The sequence below is a fragment of the Haematobia irritans genome, chromosome 2 (genome assembly GCF_050003625.1).
Source record: "Haematobia irritans isolate KBUSLIRL chromosome 2, ASM5000362v1, whole genome shotgun sequence".
Lineage (NCBI taxonomy): Eukaryota > Metazoa > Arthropoda > Insecta > Diptera > Muscidae > Haematobia > Haematobia irritans.
The window spans coordinates 219,086,211-219,109,911 of record NC_134398.1 but is presented as its reverse complement, the minus strand read 5'-3'; the positions used below and the strand labels follow the sequence as shown (position 1 = coordinate 219,109,911).

General features: G+C 37.8%; 1 protein-coding gene across 1 annotated transcript in view; it reads left to right on the top strand.

Moving 5' to 3' along the window:
* The first annotated feature begins 20,031 nt into the window (after positions 1-20,031).
* Positions 20,032-23,701, top strand: part of Shaw (potassium voltage-gated channel shaker cognate w) — a 69,630-nt gene continuing 65,960 nt past the window's right edge. Inside the window, exon 1 of the mRNA XM_075297459.1 lies at positions 20,032-20,350. The gene's annotated coding sequence lies outside the window, so the exon portion shown is untranslated. The remainder of the gene's footprint in view (positions 20,351-23,701) is intronic.

The following is a 23,701-nucleotide window of genomic DNA, read 5'->3' as shown; positions in this document are numbered from 1 at the left end:
ACATCGCTGCGGGAGTATAGTCAAACTGACTTCGTGGCAGGATGCTGTGCCAATGACAGCAGCAGTGGGTCATCTGATTATGTGACCCCACCGACTTCTCCCGCACAACAATATTCTCCGCCGCAGCATCTTACACCGAATATTGTTGTACCAGTTCCGGAGAGTGCATCATTTTTGCAATTTAATTGCAACGGGCTCCGTGGTAAGATTAGTGAGATCGTAGACTTTATGAATCGGAAAAGGATAAGGGTCGCGGCGATCCAGGAAATAAAGCTGAATCCCACCTGCAGCCTACGACATTGTGATGGGTACAATGTCCTACGGAAGGATCGCACAAGAAATGGAGGTGGTGGCCTGGCTTTCATATTACACCGTTCCGTGCAGTATAGACCTATCACGCTTGTGCTAGACACTAATGACCCGTACATGGAATGTATGGGGGTAGCAGTTAAGTGTGGGGCTGCCGAGATAGAGCTATACAATGTGTACATACCGCCGGTTGGTAGCTGTGCTCCTGGTTATAGCCCAAACATTGAGTGGTTGTTGAGCGGGCATAACCGATTGGTTCTAGGAGATTTTAATGCCCACCATGAACTTTGGCATTCTCTCCTGGGTAATGACCAGAGGGGCATAGCTTTGGCAGAGCAGATAGACGACTCCACATTTTGCACGGTGAACGAAGAGGCCCCCACGAGAATTATGGGTGACTGCAGCAGTTCGCCAGATTTATCGTTAGCATCGCCTGGGCTGATAAATGACGTCTCCTGGCAACCCGTCATTTCATTGGGTTCGGACCACCTCCCCATAATTCTCACCATCAACCGACCTTCCGATTTCATAACCTCTGAACGCCGGACGTTTATTAATCAAAAGAAAGCCAACTGGGAAGGCTTCAGAGAATACACCGATCGCCGCTTCAGTGATCTCCCGTCCCCCTCACATGTTCATGTTGCCCAGAGGGAGTTCCGGGACATCATCAACGCAGCAGCCGCTCGCTTCATACCCGCTGGTCGATTTGCCCAAGTGAGGCCCAACTTCCCAGCCGAAGCGGCGGGACTCGCAGACGAGCGTGATGAACGCCGTCGTGCTAACCCTGCTGATCCTAGAATCAGAGAACTAAATCTAGAGATTAGTAAGATAGTCGACGAGCACAAGCGGAACACTTGGTTAGAGCACCTGAAGCAATGCAACTTAGGAACAGGAACTGGTAAATTGTGGTCAACAGTTAGAGCCCTCTCGAACCCCTCCACAAGGGATGATGGGATTTCAGTCACATTTGGCGGCGTGACTGTGACTGATCCGAAGAGGTGCGCCAAATACTTCAACCGACAGTTTGTCGAGCATCCCGAGAGTGATAGAGCGATAAGGAGAGCCACCCGTCGTGTACGTGGTCTCCGAGCCGATGACACACCACAATTTACTGCAGCCGAAGTTACCAATGTCATCAACAGCGCGAAACCATCTAAGGCGCTGGGCCCTGACGGCTAAAATAAAAATCAAAATTAACTTAAAACAAGTATATACAGCAGTAAGTTTGGCCGGGCCGAATCTTAAATACCCACCACCATGAAACAAATATTAGGGTTTCCTTTGAAATATCAGGAGGGCTTGAGGACACTTCCCGAAGATAAATTTAAAGATTTCACCTATGAGGACTATATCGGATTCTGGATTTATAAGAACCATTTTTGTTTGAGTTTTAGAGGAATCATTAACATCTCTTGTAAGTGTGCAAGAAAATTATAAAATAACGTCTTGATTTGAAATCTTAAATATGTAGATTTTCACCCGAGAAGTAAAATCTGGAAATTTTACATTGAGTTACAAGCAATTTTCATAATCAGAGCGCCTTCTATACCCACAAAAAGTGAAGTCGGTCTATATGGTGGCATTACCAAATGGACCGATAAAAACTTATTCCGATACACGTTTTTGTGAGCCTAAAATACCAGAATATTTACAATTTCAGGCAAATCGGCTAAAACTACGGTTTCTAGAAACCCAAGGAGTTAAATCGGGGGATCGTTCTTATGGGGGCTATACTAAAATATGGACCGATACTCTCCGTTTTCGGCACACCTCTTTATGGCCCGAAAATACGTCTAGATTTCGAATTTCAGGCAAATTGGATAAAAACTTCGGATTCTAGAAGCCCAAGAAGTAAAATCGGGATATCGGTCTATATGGGGGCTATACAAAAACATGGACCGATACTCACCACTTGTGGCACACCTCTTTATGGTTCTAAAATACCTATAAATTTCCAATTTCAGGCAAATTGTATATAAACTACGGATTCTATAAACCCAAGATGTAAAATCGGGAGATCGGTCTATATGGGGGCTATACCAAAACATGGAACGATACGGACCATTTTCGGCACACCTCTTTATGGTCCTAAAATACCTCTAGATTTTCAATTTCAGGCAAATTGGATAAAAACTACGGTTTCTATAAACCCAAAATGTAAAATCGGGAGATCGGTCTATATGAGGGCTATACCAAAACATGGAACGATACCTCTAGATTTTCAATTTCAGGCAAATTGGATAAAAACTACGGTTTGTATAAGCCCAAGACCCCAAATCGGCAGGTCGGTTTATATGGGGATCATACCAAAACATGAACCGATGCTCACCATGTTTGGCACACCTCTTTACGGTTCTAAAGTACCTCTCGATTTCCAATTTCAGGTAAATTGGATAAAAACTGCGGTTTCTATAAGCCCAAGAAGTAAAATCGGGAGATCGGTCTATATGGGGGCTATACCAAAATATGGACCGATACTCACAATTTTTGGCACACATATTTGTGGTCCAACAATACCTCTAGATTTCCAATTTCATTTAAATTGAATAAAAACTGCGGTTTCTATAATCCCAAGAAGTAAATTGGGGAGATCGGTCTATATGGGGACTATACCAAAACATGGACCGATACTCACCATTTTTGGCACACCTCTTTATGGTCATAAAATACCTCTAGATTTCAAATTTCAGGCAAATTGGATAAAAACTACGATTTCTATAAGCCCAAGACCCCAAATCGGGAGGTCGGTTTATATGGGGACTATATCAAAACCTGGACCGATATAGCCCATCTTCGAACTTGACCTGCCTGCAGACAAAATACGAGTTTGTGCAAAATTTCAGTACGATTGCTTCATTATTGAAGACTGTAGCATGATTACAACAGACAGACAGCCTGACAGACAGACGGACATCGTTATATCGTCTCAGAATTTTTCCCTGATCAAGAATATACATGTACTTTATATAGTCGGAAATCGATATTTCGATGTGTTACAAACAGAATGACAAACTTATTATACCCCCGTCACCATTCTATGGTGGTGGGTATAACAAGTATATATGTTATATACTTTATGGGGTCTTAGAGCAATATTTCGATGTATTACAAACGGAATGACAAAGTTAATATACCCCCTCCCTATGGTGGAGGGTATAAAAATACCCAGCAAAGAAATTTGGAAGTACTTCTAAAGGCACAACTTTAAAAGCACTTCGAAAAATGTCCTTCCAGAGATGTTCTTTATTTTAACTACGCAGGAAGTTCTTTAAATTTAATTTTTATACCCTCCACCATAGGATGGGGGGTATATTAACTTTGTCATTCCGTTTGTAACACATCGAAATATTGCTCTAAGACCCCATAAAGTATATATATTCTGGGTCGTGGTGAAATTCTGAGTCGATCTGAGCATGTCCGTCCGTCCGTCCGTCCGTCCGTCCGTCCGTCTGTTGAAATCAAGCTAACTTCCGAACGAAACAAGCTATCGACTTGAAACTTGGCACAAGTAGTTGTTATTGATGTAAGTCGGATGGTATTGCAAATGGGCCATATCGGTCCACTTTTACGTATAGCCCCCATATAAACGGACCCCCAAATTTGGCTTGCGAGGCATCTAAGAGAAGCAAATTTCATCCGATCCGGCTGAAATTTGGTACATGGTGTAAGTATATGGTATCTAACAACCATGCAAAAATTGGTCCACATCGGTCCATAATTATATATAGCCCCCATATAAACCGATCCCCCGATTTGGCTTGCGAGGCCTCTAGGAGAAGCAAATTTCATCCGATCCGGCTGAAATTTGGTACATGGTGTTAGTATGTGGTCTCTAACAACCATGCAAAAATTGGTCCACATCGGTCCATAATTATATATAGCCCCCATATAAACCGATCCCCAGATTTGACCTCCAGGGCCCCTTGGAAGAGCAAAATTCTTCCCATTCGGTTGAAATTTAGTACGTGATGTTAGTATATGGTATCCAGCAACCATGCAGGAATTGGTTCCTATCAGCCGATAATTATATATAGCTCCCATATAAACCGATCCCCAGATTTGACCTCCGGTGCCTTTTGGAGAAGCAAAATTCATCCGATCTGCTTGAAATTTGGTACGTGGTGATCGTATATGATATTTAACAACCATGCCAAAAGTGGTCCATATCAGTCCATAGTCATATATAGCCCCATATAAACCGATCTCGAGATTTGGTTTTGGAGCCTCTTGGAGGAGCAAATTTCATCCGAGTGAGTTGAAATTTGGTATATTGTGCTAGTATATGGCCGTTAACAACCATACCTGACTACGTCCATATCGGTCTATAGTTATATATAGCCCTCAGATAAATCCTCAATCACACAAAAATTGGTCCATATCAAGTTCATAATTGTATATAGCCCCCATATAAGCGACCCCCATATTTCAATTCTGCCTTTCTACGTACCGTGCAAAAAGTCAATATCGATTCGTAATTATTTGTAGATTTAACTATACATAACTTTTTTGTCTAATATATACCACGTATGGACTAACTCACAATTTAGAAAACGATGTTAAGAAGTTTTAAGATAGCACAACCCAAGTACTTCGATTGTGGATGACAGTCTTTCTTAGAAGTTTCTACGCAATACATGGTGGAGGGTACAAAAGATTCGGCCTGGCCGAACTTACGGCCGTATATACTTGTTTATAACTGGCTTTTTTCATACTTTTAAAGGGCAATTTTAAAATCTTTCAAATATGTTAAAAACAGGGTAAGGATTAATAAATTGGTAGAAATTATTTAAATTTTGTCGAAAATTTTTTTTTAAGTCATTCTAGAAAAAATTGCGAAATTTTGAGGTCAAGGGTTTCAGACAAGCGTTAGATTGCATTAAAAAATCACAAAAAAATTAATAATTAATTATTTGTCAAAATACCACAATTTTTTTAATTCACATCCAAAACACTGAATTCGGATCACATCTAAAGAAGTGATACATATTCAGTGCAATGGATGTTAAAATAGTGGACATCCGTCCTATGGCAAGCCCATGTTAAATTCATCGCTTCTGTGCCAATTTTGCACCACGTCCGGATCCAAAAAGAACATTTTCACTGCCTTATTGGCAACGCTTTTTTTGCTGGGTACTTGTTATAATTTTATAATTTTAATAGATTCCAATCAGAGTATTTTTTTTTTTTTTTTTTTTGTCAAATACTGACAATTTTATTCGTTCTTTCTTGTACTCAACTAGAACCTAGTGATTGGAAGATTTCATTTTCAAATTTCTAAAAGATGTCTGATGAAAAGCCTAAGTCCTCTAACAAATTCAAGTATCCCAAGGAAATGGAGAAGTTCGTAAAGTTCGGACAACCTGTAGACTGCACGTTTTTGGTTGGACCAGATGTAAAATGCGCCGATGCGATTGAAGGTCATAAGTTTATTTTTGCGACCGCATCTCCAGTTTTTGAAGGCATGCTTTTTGGTGAATTTAAGGAAAAAACCAGTCCCTTTGAGATTCATATCCCAGACGATAATCCGGACGCTTTTTACAATTTACGCTATTTACTATATCATGTCGATGCTCTAAGAGCGTATAGTGTAATTCAACTTATGGATCTGTACCGTGTTTGTGACAAATATCTGATGGAGAACCAAACTGCGAGAATTTCTGATGAACTTAAATTACGCTCTAAAGACATACCGTCGAAGGAAATAAATATTGTCCTCTCTTTTGCAATGGATTATCAATTGATTGACCTGCTTAGCCATATTTGGAGACGAATCAATGAATTATCTTGGCCTTCTGATAATATTGACGTTCTAAAGCCAAATCAATTCCTAACGTACACAAGCAGATGGAAGGAGGGTTATACAGTTCATTTAGATGAATTGATAGCGCATATGGAGCCTTATATAGTAGCTAATGACTTGATGCCTAATAATTTTTTGGATTGGATACCAGAAAACGAAGATGAAAAGGCAAAACATAAATTTATTGAGGCAATTTTACTTGATAATTTGAATTTGGAATTTTCATCTAACTTAAATACTGAATTTAAGGAATACAGGCGTAAGCTAATTTACAAATACGGCTATTAAAAATATGTCTTAATTCTTAAGATTTCTAAATTCAGAGTATATAAAAAATATTTAGTACTACAACTCTTAATTGAACTTGATTTATTTTAAATCTAAAATAATATAATCACTATTTGTTGGTAATTGTATTGTTGTTGTTGTAACAATTTTTAATGTAGTTTCATCAATTTTGTTCTATGCTTGTGTAGTTCAGCTGGTAGCCAGATCAAGGAACTCTGCGACAAGGATGGGGTGTGTCCAGAGTGATCTGGTAGTGAGACGGGTAGGCTTAGCTGGGCAAGCAAAAAGGTGACGAGTGTAATGTGGCCCTTGATTACATATGGGACACACGTCAGCTACTTAGTTGAGCCAAAACTACCCTTGTCTGCCGTGGGAGGTCTCTCTCCTCCGGTGCAATGGGCGGCGGTCGGAATCCGAGAACAGGATTAACCTTGTAGCTTCTCACCGCTTCAGCTACAGTATCCTCATGTATCCTGTTCAGACCTGTCTGGTATGCTGCCTGATCTAGAGGCTCTCTTTTGTAACGCTGGATCTCGGGCTCTAGAAGGTGAAGGTGGAGGTTGTCTATCCACAAGATGGTGATTCGGATGACAACTTCGATGGCAACCCAAGAGGTACTGCTTTGACAACATGTAGTTGTGTCGACGCACTGGGATGATCTTGGTCTCCGCATAAAGGTGTACTGCGGAGACATCCTGTTGCGGTTCTAAGGGCAGCGTTCAGACAGGTCTGTATGTTATTCCACTGCGCATCGCTCGTTTGAGGTGTCCACACTGGCGCTGTATAGTTTACCACTGACCGGCCAATTGCCTTATATGTAGTTAACAAGGTTTCTTTGTCCGCACCCCAAGTGCTGCCGGCAAGCGACTTGAGGACCTTGTTTCTATCGCGGAGCTTATCACAAATTGCAGTGGCATGGACGGACGACTTATAAAGGCTGTCGAATGTGACCCCGAGAATCTTGGGGTAATTTATTGTCGGAATTGTTTCGCCATCGACTCTGACATTCAACTGCCTGCGTACTTCCGCCGTCCATGTAGTGAATATTGTGGCTGAGGATTTGGTGGGAGATATCCTCAAATTTCTTGCAGTGAAATAACTGGTAAGATCAGCGAGGTAGACATTTAATCGATCGCAAATGTCATCAACAATGGGCCCGGATACCATGATTGTGCAATCGTCCGCATAAGACACAATCTCGACGCCGTCAGGAGGGAGTGGAATCGAGGACAGGTAGAGGTTAAACAGTGCCGGAGATATCACCCCGCCCTGGGGAACTCCCTATTTAACTCTACGGGGTTTTGACTTCTTGTCCCTGAATTCCACGACGACTGGCGTCCACACATATATTTAAGAACCCAACGCTTCGTGCCTGCCGGTAGGGGCGTGTTCTCGATGTCCTCAAATAATGTGGCATGGTTGACCGTATCGAACGCTTTCGATAGGTCAAGCGCCACGAGGACCGTCCTATGACACGGCTTGGGCTGATTAAGACCCCTATTGATATGTGTCGAAATGGCATGTAAGGCTGTCGTCGTACTGTGTACCTTACGGAATCCATGTTGATGGTGGGCAGCTGGAAAATTCTCCACAAGGCTGGGGAGGAGTAGTGCCTCAAGTGTCTTGGCTATTGGCGAGAGAAGGGATATCTGTCTGTACGATTCACCTTTACTCGAATCTTTGCCTGGCTTCAGTAGTGGAATCACTCTTCCCATCTTCCAGACATCGGGTATAATGAGTATTCCCAGATGCTTCAGCATTAGCATTGAAATTCCGTCGGGGCCCAGCGCCTTAGATGGTTTCGCGCTGTTGATGACATTGGTAACTTCGGCTGCGGTAAATTGTGGTGTGTCGTCGGCTCGGAGACCACGTATGCGACGAGTGGCTCTCCTTTTCGCTCTATCACTCTCGGGATGCTCGACAAACAGTCGGTTGAAGTATTTGGCGCATCTCTTCGGATCGGTCACAATTACGTCGCCAAAGGTTACCGAAATCCCATCATCCCTTGTAGCGGGGTTCGAGAGGGCTCTCACTGTTGACCACAATTTACCAGTTCCTGTGCCTAAGTTACATTGCTTCAGGTGCTCTAACCAAGTGTTCCTCTTGTGCTCGTCGACTATCTTACTAATCTCTAGATTTAGTTCTCTGATTCTAGGATCAGCAGGGTTAGCACGACGGCGTTCGTCACGCTCGTCTGCGAGTCCCGCCGCTTCGGCTGGGAAGTTGGGCCTCACTTGGGCAATTCGATCGGCGGGTATGAAGCCAGCGGCTGCTGGGTTGACGATGTCCCGGAATGCCCTCTGGGCAACATGAACATAAGAGGGGGGCGGGAGCTCCCTGAAGCGGCGATCGGTGTATTCTCTGAAGCCTTCCCAGTTGGCTTTCTTTTGATTGATAAACGTCCGGCGTTCAGAGGTTATGGAATCGGAGGGTCGGTTAATGGTGAGAATTATGGGGAGGTGGTCCGATCCCAATGAAATGACGGGTTGCCAGGAAACGTCATTTATCAAACCAGGCGACGCTAAAGATAAATCTGGCGAACTGCTGCAGTCACCCATAATTCTCGTGGGGGCCTCTTCGTTCACCGTGCAAAATGTGGAGTCATCTATCTGCTCTGCCAAAGCTATGCCTCTCATGGTCATTACCTAGGAGTGAATGCCAAAGTTCATGGTGGGCATTAAAGTCTCCTAGAACCAATCGGTTATGCCCGCACAATAGCCACTCAATGTTTGTGCAATAACCTGGAGCACAGCTACCAACCGGCGGTATATACACATTGTATAGCTCTATTTCGGCAGCCCCAGACTTGACTGCTACCCCCATACATTCCATATACAGGTCACTAGTGTCTGGCACAAGCGGGATAGGTCTATACTGCACGGAACGGTGTATTATGAAAGCCAGGCCACCACCTCCACTTCTTGTGCGATCCTTTCGAAGCACATTGTATCCATCACAATGGCGTAGGCTGCAGGTGGAATTCAGTTTAGTCTCCTGGATAGCTGCGACCCTTATCCTTTTCCGATTCATAAAGGCCACGATCTCGCTAATCTTACCTCGGAGCCCGTTGCAATTAAATTGCAAAAACGATGCACTATCCCGAACTGGAACAACAATATTGGGTGTAAGATGCTGAGGCGGAGAATATTGTTGTACGGGAGATGTCGGGGGGGTCGCATAGTCAGACGACCCACTGCTGCTATCGCTGGCACAGCATCCAGCCACGTAGTCAGTATGACTATACTCCCGCAGCGATGTTAAGCCGCAGCAGTTCCGGTAATGCACTCACTCCAAGCACCGGTTACACCTGACCGAAACCGAACGGTGGTGGATCAGGTTTCGGCAGACTGAACAATACCATGGTCCGGGGTTCTCCTCTATCCCGGCTCGGACCAACAGCAAACGGAGAAGGCTCCTCGGGATGCACCTTCTCCAACACAAAAAGACGGACGAAACAACACGTACACTGATGTGGCAGCCGCTGGCCAATGGATGGGGTCCATCGAGTCAATCCGGCACACAGAACCCGACGCCGTGGGATTGGGTAATTGTATTAAAACCTTCTAGCGGTCATTATAACCACATAGTGGTCAGGTTATAATAACTTTGGTCTGCCAAAAAATGTTTCTACCAGACATATTGATTTTGGACCCCATAAAATATATACCGACCGACTCAGAATCAACTCCTGAGTCGATTTAGTCTTTAGTGTCCGTCCGTCTATGTTCGCAGGATTCCGGTCGTATTTATAATCGATTTTGATGGAATTTGGTACGCGGTTAGATGTATCTCCCATGTAATTTCGGCTCTAGGACGCATATTTAAATTAAAATAAATTAAATTACAATATTTGAGGATTTTCATTGAAATTTTGACCCCACCCCAAAGGGTGGTCACGAATTAAAATCCTATTTCTCTAAGTCGCATATTTAAGGAGATGTTTTTTTTTATATAAAAAATTAAATCTTTGATTTTCATCGAAGCTTTAATTTTTTTGGGGTGGTCACGAATTAAAAAGTTTTTGGATCTATGAGATATGGCCGAAATAAATTAAAATTTTTTGAGGATTTTCATCGAAATTTTGATTTTTTTGGGATGGTCACGAATTAAATTTTTTTTTTGGCTCTAGGACGCATATTTAAAAAAATATGGCCAAAATAAGTTTTTTATATAAAAATTTAACTTTTTTGAGGGTTTTCATCGAAATTTTGATTTTTTGGGGGTGGTCACGAATTAAAGCCCTTTTGATTCTAGGGCGCATATTTAAGGAGATATGGCCAAAATAAGTTTTTCATACGAAGATTACAATTTTTGAGGAGTTTTATTGAAATTTTGATGTATTGGAGGTGGTCAAGAATTACAGCCTTCTTGGCTCTAGGACTCATATTCAAGTAAATATGGCCAATATAAATGTTTCACATAACAAATTAAAATTTTGAGTATTTTCATCGAAGTTTTGATTTTTTCCGGGTGGTCACGAATTAAATTTTCATTGATATTTTGATTTTTTTGGGTGTGGTTACGAATTAAAAACCTTATTTGTTGGCCTCTAGAACGGATATTTAAGGAGATATGGACAAAATAAATTTTAATAAAAAATTTTAAGGGAATATGGCAAAAAAAAATTCAAATAAAAATGTTAGATTTTTGAGGATTTTCATGGAAATTTTGATTTTTTTAAGGGGGGTACGAATTAAAAAGCTTTTGGCCCTAGGATGCATATTTAAGGGGATATGGTCAAAAGATTAAAATTTTGAGAATTTTCATCGAAATTTTGTTTTTTTCCTGATGATCACGGATTAAAGCCCTTTTGACTCTAGGACTCATATTTAAAATAATATGGCAAAAATAAGTTTTTTATTTAAAATTTTGAAATCTTTGAGGATTTTCATCGAATTTTTTTTTTCGGGGGTGGTCACGAATTAAAAAACTTTTTAGCTGTAATCCGCATATTTAAGGAGATATGGTCAAAAGATTACCATTTTGAGAATTTTCATCGAAATTTTGTTTTTTCCGGGTGGTCACGGATGAAAGCCCTTTTGACTTTAGGACTCATATTTAAAATAATATGGCAAAAATAAGTTTTTTATTTAAAAATTTGATATTTAAAAAATTTTAAAATTTTCATCGAAATTTTTATTTTTTGGGTGTGGTCACGAATTAAAAAACCTTTTAGCTCTAATCCGCATATTTAAGGAAATATGGCCAAAATAAATTTTCCATATAAAAATTTAAAATTTTTGAGGATTTTCATAAAAATTTTGATTTTTGGGAATGGTCACGAATTAAAGCTGTTTTGGCTCTAGGATGCATATTTAAGGAAATATCGCCAAAATAAATTTTTCATACAAAAATTTAAAATTTTTGAGGATTTTCATCGAAATTTTGATTTTTTGGGATTGATTACGAATTAAAAACCTTTTGGATCTATGATGCATATGATATGGTTAAAATAAGTTTTTCATATAAAAATTTGAATTTCTCTTCCCGAACTACACCGTTTGTTGTCCATTCCTTATTACTAATTTGCTCTCCAGCATCAGCTCATATTTGTATGCAGCCTCCAATTGTACGTTTTTTCAAACTTTTTTGAAATTTTTTATACTTTTCTTCTTTTATAGCCGAACTCGAGTAAATTGGCCCGACTCCATAGTTCTCATTTAGACACCACATAGACCACCTTAACTCGTTTTGTCACTTATTAATGTAATTTGCACTTAATATTACGTATTTGAGATATTATGATATCCGCTTTTGTTTTTGATTTCCATTTTGGCTTTTATTTTATTTATTATTAATTATTCATAAGCATAAGACATTTCAAGGTACCTATAGCCGTCTTGAATATCTTTCATTAAAAACTACTTCCCAGTCTCTTTTAGTACACACAAACATTTTCGTAATTACCATTCTTCGTATGGGGGCTAAAGACTTTTGTAGCATTTTGTGAAAATGTGAAATGACTGAAGTTCATCACTTGGACCATTTTGTATATCCATTGAACTCCTTGAATTATTAAATTCAATTAAGAAAAAAACTAACAACAACAAGCAATCGATTTAAGATTTTATAAATGGGAAGATGAGGAATAATGAGAATGACGAGCCAATCTGACAGTACACGCAAAGAAAAAAAACGTTTGGAAAACGTGTACCGAAAACGTTTTTCTTTTGTTAGAGTTTTTTGAATTGCTTCGAAAATTTTAAACTTTTATCACCAAAAAAATTCGTTTGTTACAAAATTTTTATATTTTCAATAAAAAAAAATATTTTTGAAACAACAACACAGTCCATTTCGTTTATATCAAACACTGTTCTTTTCTGACTTTAGGTCTTTAATAAAACACATTTTACAGTTCAAAACTTAATATACTACAATGTAATGTTGTAAATTTTGTCGGAATCTTCCGAACATATCTGGAATATATGTAAAAAAAAAAAACAAAAAAAAAAACTTTGGTCGAAGCAGGGATCGAACCCACGACCCTTGGCATGCAAGTCGGACGTAGCAACCACTGCTCCACGGTGCCAAACTAAATGTTTGTTTCTGTTAAATAAACTTTGTTTATTCGGTTCATGGGCGCCGCAGGCTATGCTATATAAATATAATTTATATGGATATTTATCTATTGATAACCATAACAGGTACATAGCTCAGTGGTTAGTGTGTTGGCTTACAAAGTGCATGGTCCGCGGTTCGATTCTCCGTCCAAGCGAAAGGTAAAAAAATTTTAAAAATTGATAAAATCGTATAATTTCTTCTACATTGTTGGTATTACAGGAAAAGGTGTTAAGAACTAAAAAACCTAGTGGATGTGAGAAAGATGTGAGGGAAAATGCAATTAGCAAGAAAACAATGTTTTTTTTTTTAGTTTGTTTTTATGAAATTGTTTTTACATCCTGGAAAAGAATAAACGTTTATCACAAAAAGTATATACTTTTCTTCCAAATACACTTCCTTACAGCGAAAAGCATATGAGAAACGAACTTTGTTTGTCTAAAATTTCGTTTGGGAGGAAAGAATTATTTTTTTGCGTGTACAACAAGAGAAATTAATTGAAAATCCTTCAAAATGTTTTTTTTTATAACATTCGAATGAACGAATGAAAAACGAGTGTATACGGTCGAGCTGAATCCCAAGACCAATGAAACGCATATTATATTTTTTGTTTAGAAAATGTGCAGATACGTATACAGGGTGGCTGATATGCAATGTTACAAAGTAAAATGCTATATATATTTTTATACCCTGCGCCACACTGTGGAACAGTAGTTAGTGCATATGTTTGGAACACACAGAAGGGGACGAGAGAGATACATGGTGTCTTTGGCAATAATGCTCAGGGTGCGTCCCTGAGTCGATCTAGCCATGTCCGTCTGTCTGTGAACACATTTTTGCGATCAAAGTCTAGGTCGCAGTTTAAGTCCAATCGCCTTCAAATTTGGCACAAGATCCTGTTTTGGGTCACGCACCCTATTGATTTTGGAAGAAATCGGTTCAGATTTAGATATAGCTCCCATATATATCTTTCGCCCGATATGGACTTATAGGGTCCCAGAAGCCAGATTTATGACCGAATTTGGTTGAAATTTTGCACTAGGAGTACAATTAGTAGTATAGTCAAGTGTGCAAAATTTGATGTGAAATCGGTTCAGATTTAGATATAGCTCCCATATATATCTTTCCCCCGATATGCACTTATATGGACCCAGAAGCCAGAGTTTTATCCCGATTAGCTTGAAATTTTGCACAAGGAGTTCAATTGGTAGTATAGTCATGTGTGCCAAATTTGATTGAAATCGGTTCAGATTTAGATATAGCTCCCATATATAGCTTTCGCCCGATTTACACTCATATGACCACAGAGGCCAATTTTTAACTCCGATTTAGTTGAAATTTTGCACAGGGAGTAGAATTAGCAATGTAGCTATGCGTGCAAAATTTGGTTGAAATCGGTTTAGATTTAGATATAGCTCCTATATATAGCTTTCGGCCGATTTACACTCATATGACCACAGAGGCCAATTTTTTGGTCCGATTTAGTTGAAATTTTGCACAGGAAGTAGAATTAGCATTGTAGCTATGCGTGCCAAATTTGGTTGAAATCGGTTCAGATTTAGATATATCTCCCATATATAGCTTTCGCCCGATTTACACTCATATGACCACAGAGGCCAATTTGTAACTCCGATTTAGCAACAATGCTAATTCTACTCCCTGTGAAATTTTGCACAGGGAGTATAATTAGCATTGTTGCTATGCGTGCCAAATTTGGTTGAATTCGGTTCAGATGTAGATATAGCTCCAATATATATCTTTCGCCCGATATGGACTTATATGGCCGCAGAAGCCAGATTTTTGGCCGAATTTGGTTGAAATTTTGCACTAGGAGTACAAGTAGTAATATAGTCATGTGTGCCAAATTTGATTGAAATCGGTTCAGATTTAGATATAGCTCCCATATATATGTTTTTCTGATTTCGACAAAAATGGTCAAAATACCAACATTTTCCTTGTAAAATCGTCACTTCTTAGTCGAAAAGTTTTAAAAATTACTCTAATTTTCCTAAACTTCTAATACATATATATCGAACGATAAATCATAAATAAACTTTTGCGAAGTTTCCTTAAAATTGCTTCAGATTGAAATGCCCTGAGATGGTACACTATGTTAGTAAAAAACAAGTATATACGGCCGTAAGTTCGGCCAGGCCGAAGCTTATGTACCCTCCATCATGGATTGCGTAGAAACTTCATCTAAACACTGCCATCCACAATCGAATTACTTAAGTTGCGGTAACGCTTGCCGATGGCAAGGTATCTTAAAACCTCGTAACACCATCTTCTAAATTGTATGTAAGTCCATACGTGGTATATATTAAATCAAAAACGATCGATCCAATACGTATATAATTCAGTTTGACAAAGTAGATATAAAATTTTGACAAAATTTTCTACAGAAATAAAATTTTAACAAAATTTTCTATAGAAATAAAATTTTCACAAAATTTTCATAGAAATAAAATTTTCACAAAATTTTCTATAGAAATAAAAATTTTGACAAAATGGTTGTTAGCGACCGGATCGGATGAATTTTGCTCCTCCAAGAGGCTCCGTAGGTCAAATCTGGAGAATGTTTTATATGGGGGCTATATATAATTATGGACCGATATGGACCAATTCTGGCACGGTTGTTAAAGATCATATACTAACACCATGTTCCAAATTACAACCGGATTGGATGAAATTTGCTTCTATTGGAGACTTCGCAAGCCAAATCTGGGGATCGGTTTATATGGGGTCTATATATAATTATGGACCACTGTGGACCATTTTTTGCATGATTGTTAGAGACCATATACCAACATCATGTACCAAATTTCACCCGGATCGGATGAAATATGCTTCTCTTAGAGGCTCCACAAACCAAATCTGGGGATCGGTTTATATGGGGTCTATATATAATTAAGGACCGATATGGACCAATTTTTGCATGGTTGTTAGAGACCATATACCAACATCATGTACCAAATTTCAGCCGTATCGGATGAAATTTGCTTCTCTTTGAGGCTCCGCAAGCCAAATCTGGGGATCGGTTTATATGGGGGCTATATATAATTATGGACCGATGTGGACCAATTTTTGCATGATTGTTAGAGATCATATACCAACACCATGTACCAAATTTCAGCCGGATCGGATGAAAAATGTTTCTGTTAGAGGCACCACAAGCCAAATCTGAGGGTCCCTTTATATGGGGGCTATACGTAAAAGTGGACCGATATGGCCCATTTGCAATACCATCCGACCTACATCGATAACAACTACTTGTGCCAAGTTTCAAGTCGATAGCTTGTTTCGTTCGGAAGTTAGCGTGATTTCAACAGACGGACGGACGGACATGCTTAGATCGACTCAGAATTTCACCACGACCCAGAATATATATACTTTATGCGGTCTTAGAGCAATATTTCGATGTGTTACAAACGGAATGACAAAGTTAATATACCCCCATCCTATGATGGAGGGTATAACAAGTAAGGAAAGTCTAAAGTCGGGCGGGACCGACTATATTATACCCTGCACCACTTTGTAGATCTAAATTTTCGATACCATATCACATCCGTCAAATGTGTTGGGTGCTGAACATATAAAGGTTTGTCTCAAATACATACATTTAAATATCACTCGATCTGGACAGAATTTGATAGACTTTTACAAAATCTATAGACTCAAAATTTAAGTTGGCTAATGCACTAGGGTGAAACACAATTTTAGTAAAAAAATATGGGAAACATTTAAATCTGAAGAAATTTTAAGGAAACTTCGCAAAAGTTTATTTATGATTTATCGCTCGATATATATGTATTAGAAGTTTAGGAAAATTAGTCATTTTTATAACTTTTCGACTCAGCAGTGGCGATTTAACAAGGAAAATGTTGGTATTTTGACCATTTTTGTCGAAATCAGAAAAACATATATATGGGCTATATCTAAATCTGAACCGATGTCAACTAAATTTGGCACGCATAGCTACAATGCTAATTCTTCTCCCTGTGCAAAATTTCAACTAAATCGGAGTTAAAAATTGGCCTCTGTATATATAAATCTGAACCGATTTCAATCAAATTTGGCACGCATAGCTAGAATGCTAAATCTACTCCTGTGCAAAATTTCAACCAAATTGGGCCGAAACTCTGGCTATTAGAACCATATTAGTCCATATCGGGCGAAAGATATATATGGGAGCTATATCTAAATCTGAACCGATTTCAATCAAATTTTGGACACTTAACTGCACTACTAATTGTACTCCTAGTGCAGAATTTCAAACAAATTGGGCCAAAACTCTGGCTTCTAGGGCGAGAGATATATATGGGAGCTAAATCTGAATCGATTTCAACCAAATTTGGCACGCATAGCTACAATGCTAAATCTACCCCCTGTGCAAAATTTTAACCAAATTGGGCCAAAACTCTGGCTATTAGAGCCATATTAGTCCATATCGGGCGAAAGATATATATGGGAGCTATATCTAATTCTGAACCGATTTCAATCAAATTTTGTACACTTGACTATACTACTAATTGTACTCCTTGAGCAAAATTTCAACCAAATTCGGCCATAAATCTGGCTTCTGGGGCCCTATAAGTCCATATCGGGCGAAAGATATATATGGGAGCTATATCTAAATCTGAACAGATTTCTTCCAAAATCAATAGGGTTCTATTCTGACCCAAATTATTAACATGTGCCAAATTTGAAGGCGATTGAACTTAAATTGCGACCTAGACTTTGATCACAAAAATGTGTTCACAGACAGACGGACGGACGGACAGACGGACATGGTTATAGCGAGTCAGGAGCCCACCCTGAGCATTTTGGCCAAAGACACCATGTGTCTATCTCGTCTCCTTCTGGGTGTTGCAAACATATGCACTAACTTATAATACCCTGTTCCACAGTGTGGCACAAGCAATTTTAAGGAAACTTCGCAAAAGTTTATTTATGATTTATCGCTCGTTATATATGTATTAGAAGTTCAGGAAAATTAGTCATTTTTACAACTTTTCGACTAAGCAGTAGCGATTTAACAAGGAAAATGTTGGTATTTTGACCATTTTTGTCGAAATCAGAAAAATATATATGTGGGAGCTATATCTAAATCTGAACCGATGTCAATCAAATTTGGCACGCATAGCTACAATGCTAATTCTACTCCCTGTGCAAAATTTCAACTAAATCGGAGCAAAAAATTGGCCTCTGTGGGCAAATGAGTGTAAATCGGGCGAAAGCTATATATGGGAGCTATATCGAAATCTGAACCGATTTGGCTTATATTTTGCAAGTTTTTCGAGACTCATAAAATATTCGGATGTACGGAATTTGAGGAAGATCGGTTGATATACACGCCAATTATGACCAGATCGGCGAAAAAAATATATATGGCAGCTATATCTAAATCTGAACAGATTTTTTTCCAAAATCAATAGGGATCGTCTTTGAGCCGAAACAGGACCCTATACCAAATTTTAGGACAATTGGACTAAAACTGCGAGCTGTACTTTGCACACAAAAATACACCAACAGACAGACAGACGGACATAGCTAAATCGACTCAGAATTTAATTCTAAGTCGATCCGTATACTAAAAAGTTGGTCTATGATTACTCCTTCTTGGCGTTACATACAAATGCACAAACTTATTATGCCCTGTACCACAGTAGTGGTGAAGGTATAAAAATTGAAGCAACGATGTTAGACTTTCTTTTAATTAAAATGTTATTAGTTTAAAGAAATTTGTCCCTAATGTTGTGTAAATTGCTGTTCGTACAATTTATGTTGCGTAATCTTTAATACCACGGACATATTTTTTTCCAGTGTACCCATTTGTTAATCGAATCACTTCATTGAAAAGTTTATCGACTTTTCGTCAAGGGAAAAAATCTTTATATCAGACAAATGCTTCTTCTAAATTCGAATCCGTATTTCAACGATACAAAATCGTTGGTCTCACAACAATATTCTTTTTTTTTCGGTGTATAGGTAATTACAAATATTTCGATACTTTAAATTTAATAACTTTATTCGATTATTTTGATTATCTGTTGATGAACTGCAAACGTGTATAAATATTTTTGCGCGCTACCATCGACTCGTATCAGATACAGATACATATGGAATATCGTTGTATTTGTTTTAGTTTTTCTGCTACTGAAGATGTCTGGCTGCGTGGTTGATATAAAAGAAAAGAAAAACTTAAAATGTTTACATTACAGTAAAGCACATTATGAAATTGAAAAACAAGTATCGAATAAATTTTATAATGAAAAATCAAAACGATTCCAAAAAAAAAAACAATACTAACAAACAAAAACACTGAATGGCTATTATCTATCTTATAGTCATGATGATATTGAATCGAGCATGTGTCAGCTGTGTTTTACAAAGAACAAAAACAAAAAAAAAAACACACACAAATCAAAAACAATGAATTTCAAGCTTTATAAATACAAATGTATACCGGTGGCATTACTTGTTGGGGGGGGGGATGGTGGGTGGGTGGTAGGATTATTAAACGAAACGAAAATATAATGAGAGCCTTTTTTTCGGTTTGCATGTGAATATGTATTTGTGGAGTAACTAACAGTATGGTTTACTCATGCTCTTTAATATGATGAGGATATTGTTGTTGTTCTTGGGGACTTTAAGCTACCGGTTGACTGTTTCTTTTTGTTGTTCCATATTAAAGTATGTAGTTTTAGATGGTTAGGGAGACCGTGGTGTATTGAAGTACGTACTTAGTGGTGAACATACAAATACCCTTACCTACAACGTGGGACTTTCAACATTTGAGAGAATGCATGTTTGCATGCTTGTACACACAAAAGACTCTGTGTTCTGCATAGACGATTGTGCTTCTTTTTCGCTTCGGCTCTTATGCTCTCTTTCAACATTCGTTTTGTTCGTTTGCTATTCAAGTGGTGCTGCGCTTGTACACATAGCCATATGAGAGAGTGTTGGTATTTTTGAGATGAAAGAAGAAGCAGCTGATAAAACCAAAAGGAAAATTGTTATTTTCCCTCGAATACAATCAACCAAAAAGAGCGATATATCGTCAGTACTAGTAAAGTGTTTGATTGAGTAAAAAGTTCGGGAGTGTATTAAGGCAAAAACAAGGGAAACGCATATATTCTTCTTTTTTTGTTGTTTGAAATTCAAAATCGATCCAAACTAATTGTAGTCTAAATTAAAGAAAAAAAAACAAAAGAAATAGAAAAAAATCACATTAACTTATTATTTTCCCTTTGTTAAATTTAATTTAAATATTTGTTTTTGTTTGTAATAAAAATTAACGGTGAATATAATAAAAACGGTTGAGATAAGAAAAAATATATCGCAAAAAAAACATATATTTTCATTTAACCAGAGGAAAGAAGGTTGCAACAAAAGGTATGTAGATACATATCTACTACATCGAGCCACCACAGCGCCGCACCACAACACCAAGAAAAGTTAACAATTAAGTGACACAAAAATCTAGAAAAAAAAAGCTCAACTTTGTGAGGTTAACTTTAGCGTTTTTTTTATAATTCTAAGAATGGGGCAAAAATGGAATTTTTAATGCAATGCCAAAGATTAAAAATGAAAATTAAAAGAAAAGCCCCCTTGGGTGGAATGCAAAATGAGCAAAGTTATGGAAAAAGAGTTTTACTAAACCACTAGCATGGAAAGCAAAGCAAGAATGTTACCACAATAGAAAGAAAAATCGATGAAGTTTTTCCTGTTTTTTTTTTTTTTGGAAAAAAGGAGTGACAGTGTTTCAGTTCTCATAGTCTTAACATACGTATACGTATGGCCATATATATGAATAAGTGCGTGTGTGTGTGTATGTGTATATGTGGTTTCCGTTTAATTGAATTAAGAGTGTAAGAAGAAAACCGTAAAGGAGCTATGATTTTAAAAATATATAAAAAACAAGCTCTAAAAAACCAACCAACAAAAAAAAAAATTCTATTGTGTAGTAAAATCGCTGGTTGGTCTTTTTTGTGGGTGTATCAAGAATATTTGTTGTATGAGTGAGTACGTGAGTTAATTTGTTACCCTGTGTTAGTGTCAATGAAAAAGTGAGCAGTTTATTTTATTAATGAGGAGACATAACATTAAACCTACATTCTTTTACTTTCACCCAACTCTCCTCCGTCCACCAGAATTAAACATCTGTTCATAAATTTTTAATGAAATGAAAGTTTTTTTTTGTTTGTCATAAATCCTCAATTATTATAAATATACAAAGCTATTTCAAAAAAAAAAAAAGAAAAATCAATGTATATTACTGTGCATATGTTATTGTTTATTGATATTAAAATTGCTTCTTTTAAAAATAATCTTCAAAAGAGTAAACAATTTGTGTGTGTGTTTTTTTTTTTGGGAAATATATAAACAACAACTAGTTTCCATCTATAATACAAAGGAGAAGAGACTAATGCAGTAATGAAAAATGAGGTTGTATACAAAAATTTTACGAGTAATTCATGGAACACATTTGACACACTCACTCGCACACACACACACACACACATAATAGAGGGCCAATACTCGCAACACAACGAAATAACAAAGGTGGTGACAGCTACACTTGTATACTAGGGCAACCATTGTTTAGGGATTTTTTTTCTTGACTTCACACATTCCTAAATATCTCACTTTGTATTAATTCTATAATGGTGTGAGTGCGTGTTTAGGGCAACCGTAAACGTATCGCTCGTTGCGGTTGACCATCATATTCTTAACATTGTTCCTTAGGGCCAGTTTCTGTATTGTTGTTATAATAACGGTTGCTGGATAACAGTGTTGCCCATATGTTGGCAAAAAATTGTTGGTTAATCTCAGAGAAACATATCATGGTACAATGGAGTTTGGAGAAATTTAAAATGCATCTCCTCTTTATTAAAATGCATTCCCTCTTTATTATACAAAAACAAGTAAGTAAAGTCTAAAGTCGGGCGGAGCCGACTATATTATACCCTTCACCACTATGTAGACAAACATTTGTGTTACCATCTCAACTACTTCAAATTTGCTGGGATCTATATAAAGGTTTTCATTTCCAGATACAAATACTTTTAATGGAGACAAGTTTTTATACTTCTACAAAAACTCTAGAATTAAAATTTAAATCGGCTGGCGCCCTGGGATGAAACACAATGTTATTAAAAAACAAGTATATACGGCCGTAAGTTCGGCCAGGCCGAAGCTTATGTACCCTCCACCATGGATTGCGTAGAAACTTCTACTGAAGACAGTCATCCACAATCGAATTACTTGGGTTGCGGTAACACTTGCCGATGGCAAGGTATCTTAAAACTTCCTAATACCGTAATATATACCACATTGACCATACGTCGTATATATTAAACTAAAAAAGGCCGATTAAATAAGTATATAATTAAGTTTAAAGTTTCTATAAAAATGAAATTTTGACAACATTTTCTATAGAAGTAAAATTTGGAAAAAAATTTCTATAGAAATAAAATTTGGAAAAAAATTTCTATAGAAATAAAATTTGGAAAAAATTTTCTATAGAAATAAAATTTTGACAAAATTTTCTATAGAAATAAAATTTTGACAAAATGTTTTCTATAGAAATAAAATTTTGACAAAATGTTTTATAGAAATAAAATTTTAACATTTTCTATAGAAATAAAATTTTGACTAAATTTTCTATAGAAATAAAATTTTGACTAAATTTTCTATAGAAATAAAATTTTGGTAGATTATTTTTGGATCGAGTGGCAACCATGATTATGAACCGATATGGACCAATTTTTGTGTGATTGGGGATCGGCTATATATAACTATAGACCGATATGGACCAATTTTGGCATGGTTATTAGCGGCCATATACTAACACCACGTTGCAAATTTCAACCGGATCGGATGAATTTTGCTCCTCCAAGAGGCTCCGGAGATCAAATCTGGGGAACGGTTTATATGGGGGCTATATATAATTATAGAGCGATATGGAGCAATTCTTGCGTGTTTGTTAGTGACCATGTTCTAACACCATGTTCCAAATTTCAACCGGATCGGATGAATTTTGCTCCTCCCAGAGGCTCCGGAGGACAAATCTGGGGATCGATTTATTTGGGGGCTATATATAATTATGGACCGATGTGGACCAATTTTTGCATGGTTGTTAGAGACCATATACTAACACCATGTACCAAATTTCAGCCGGATCGAATGAAATTTTCTTCTCTTAGAGGCTCCGAAAGCCAAATCGGGGGATCGGTTTATATGGGGGCTATATATAATTATGGACCGATGTGGACCAATTTTTGCGTGGTTGTTAGAGACGATATACTAACACCATGTACCAAATTTCAGACGGATCGGATGAAATTTGCTTCTCTTAGAGGGTCTGCAAGCCAAATTTGGGGGTCCGTTTATATGGGGGCTATACGTAAAAGTGAACCGATATGGCCCATTTGCAATACCATCCGACCTACATCAATAACAACTACTTGTGCCAAGTTTCAAGTCGATAGCTCGTTTCGTTCGGAAGTTAGCTTGATTTCAACAGACAGACGGACATGCTCAGATCGACCCAGAATTTCACCACGACCCAGAATATATATATACTTTATGGGGTCTTAGAGCAATATTTCGATGTGTTACAAACGGAATGGCAAAGTTAATATACCCCCATCCTATGGTGGAGGGTATAAAAAATTAAAATTTCGATGAAAATCCTCAAAAATTTTAAATTTTTATATAAAAAAAAACATATTTTGCCGTATC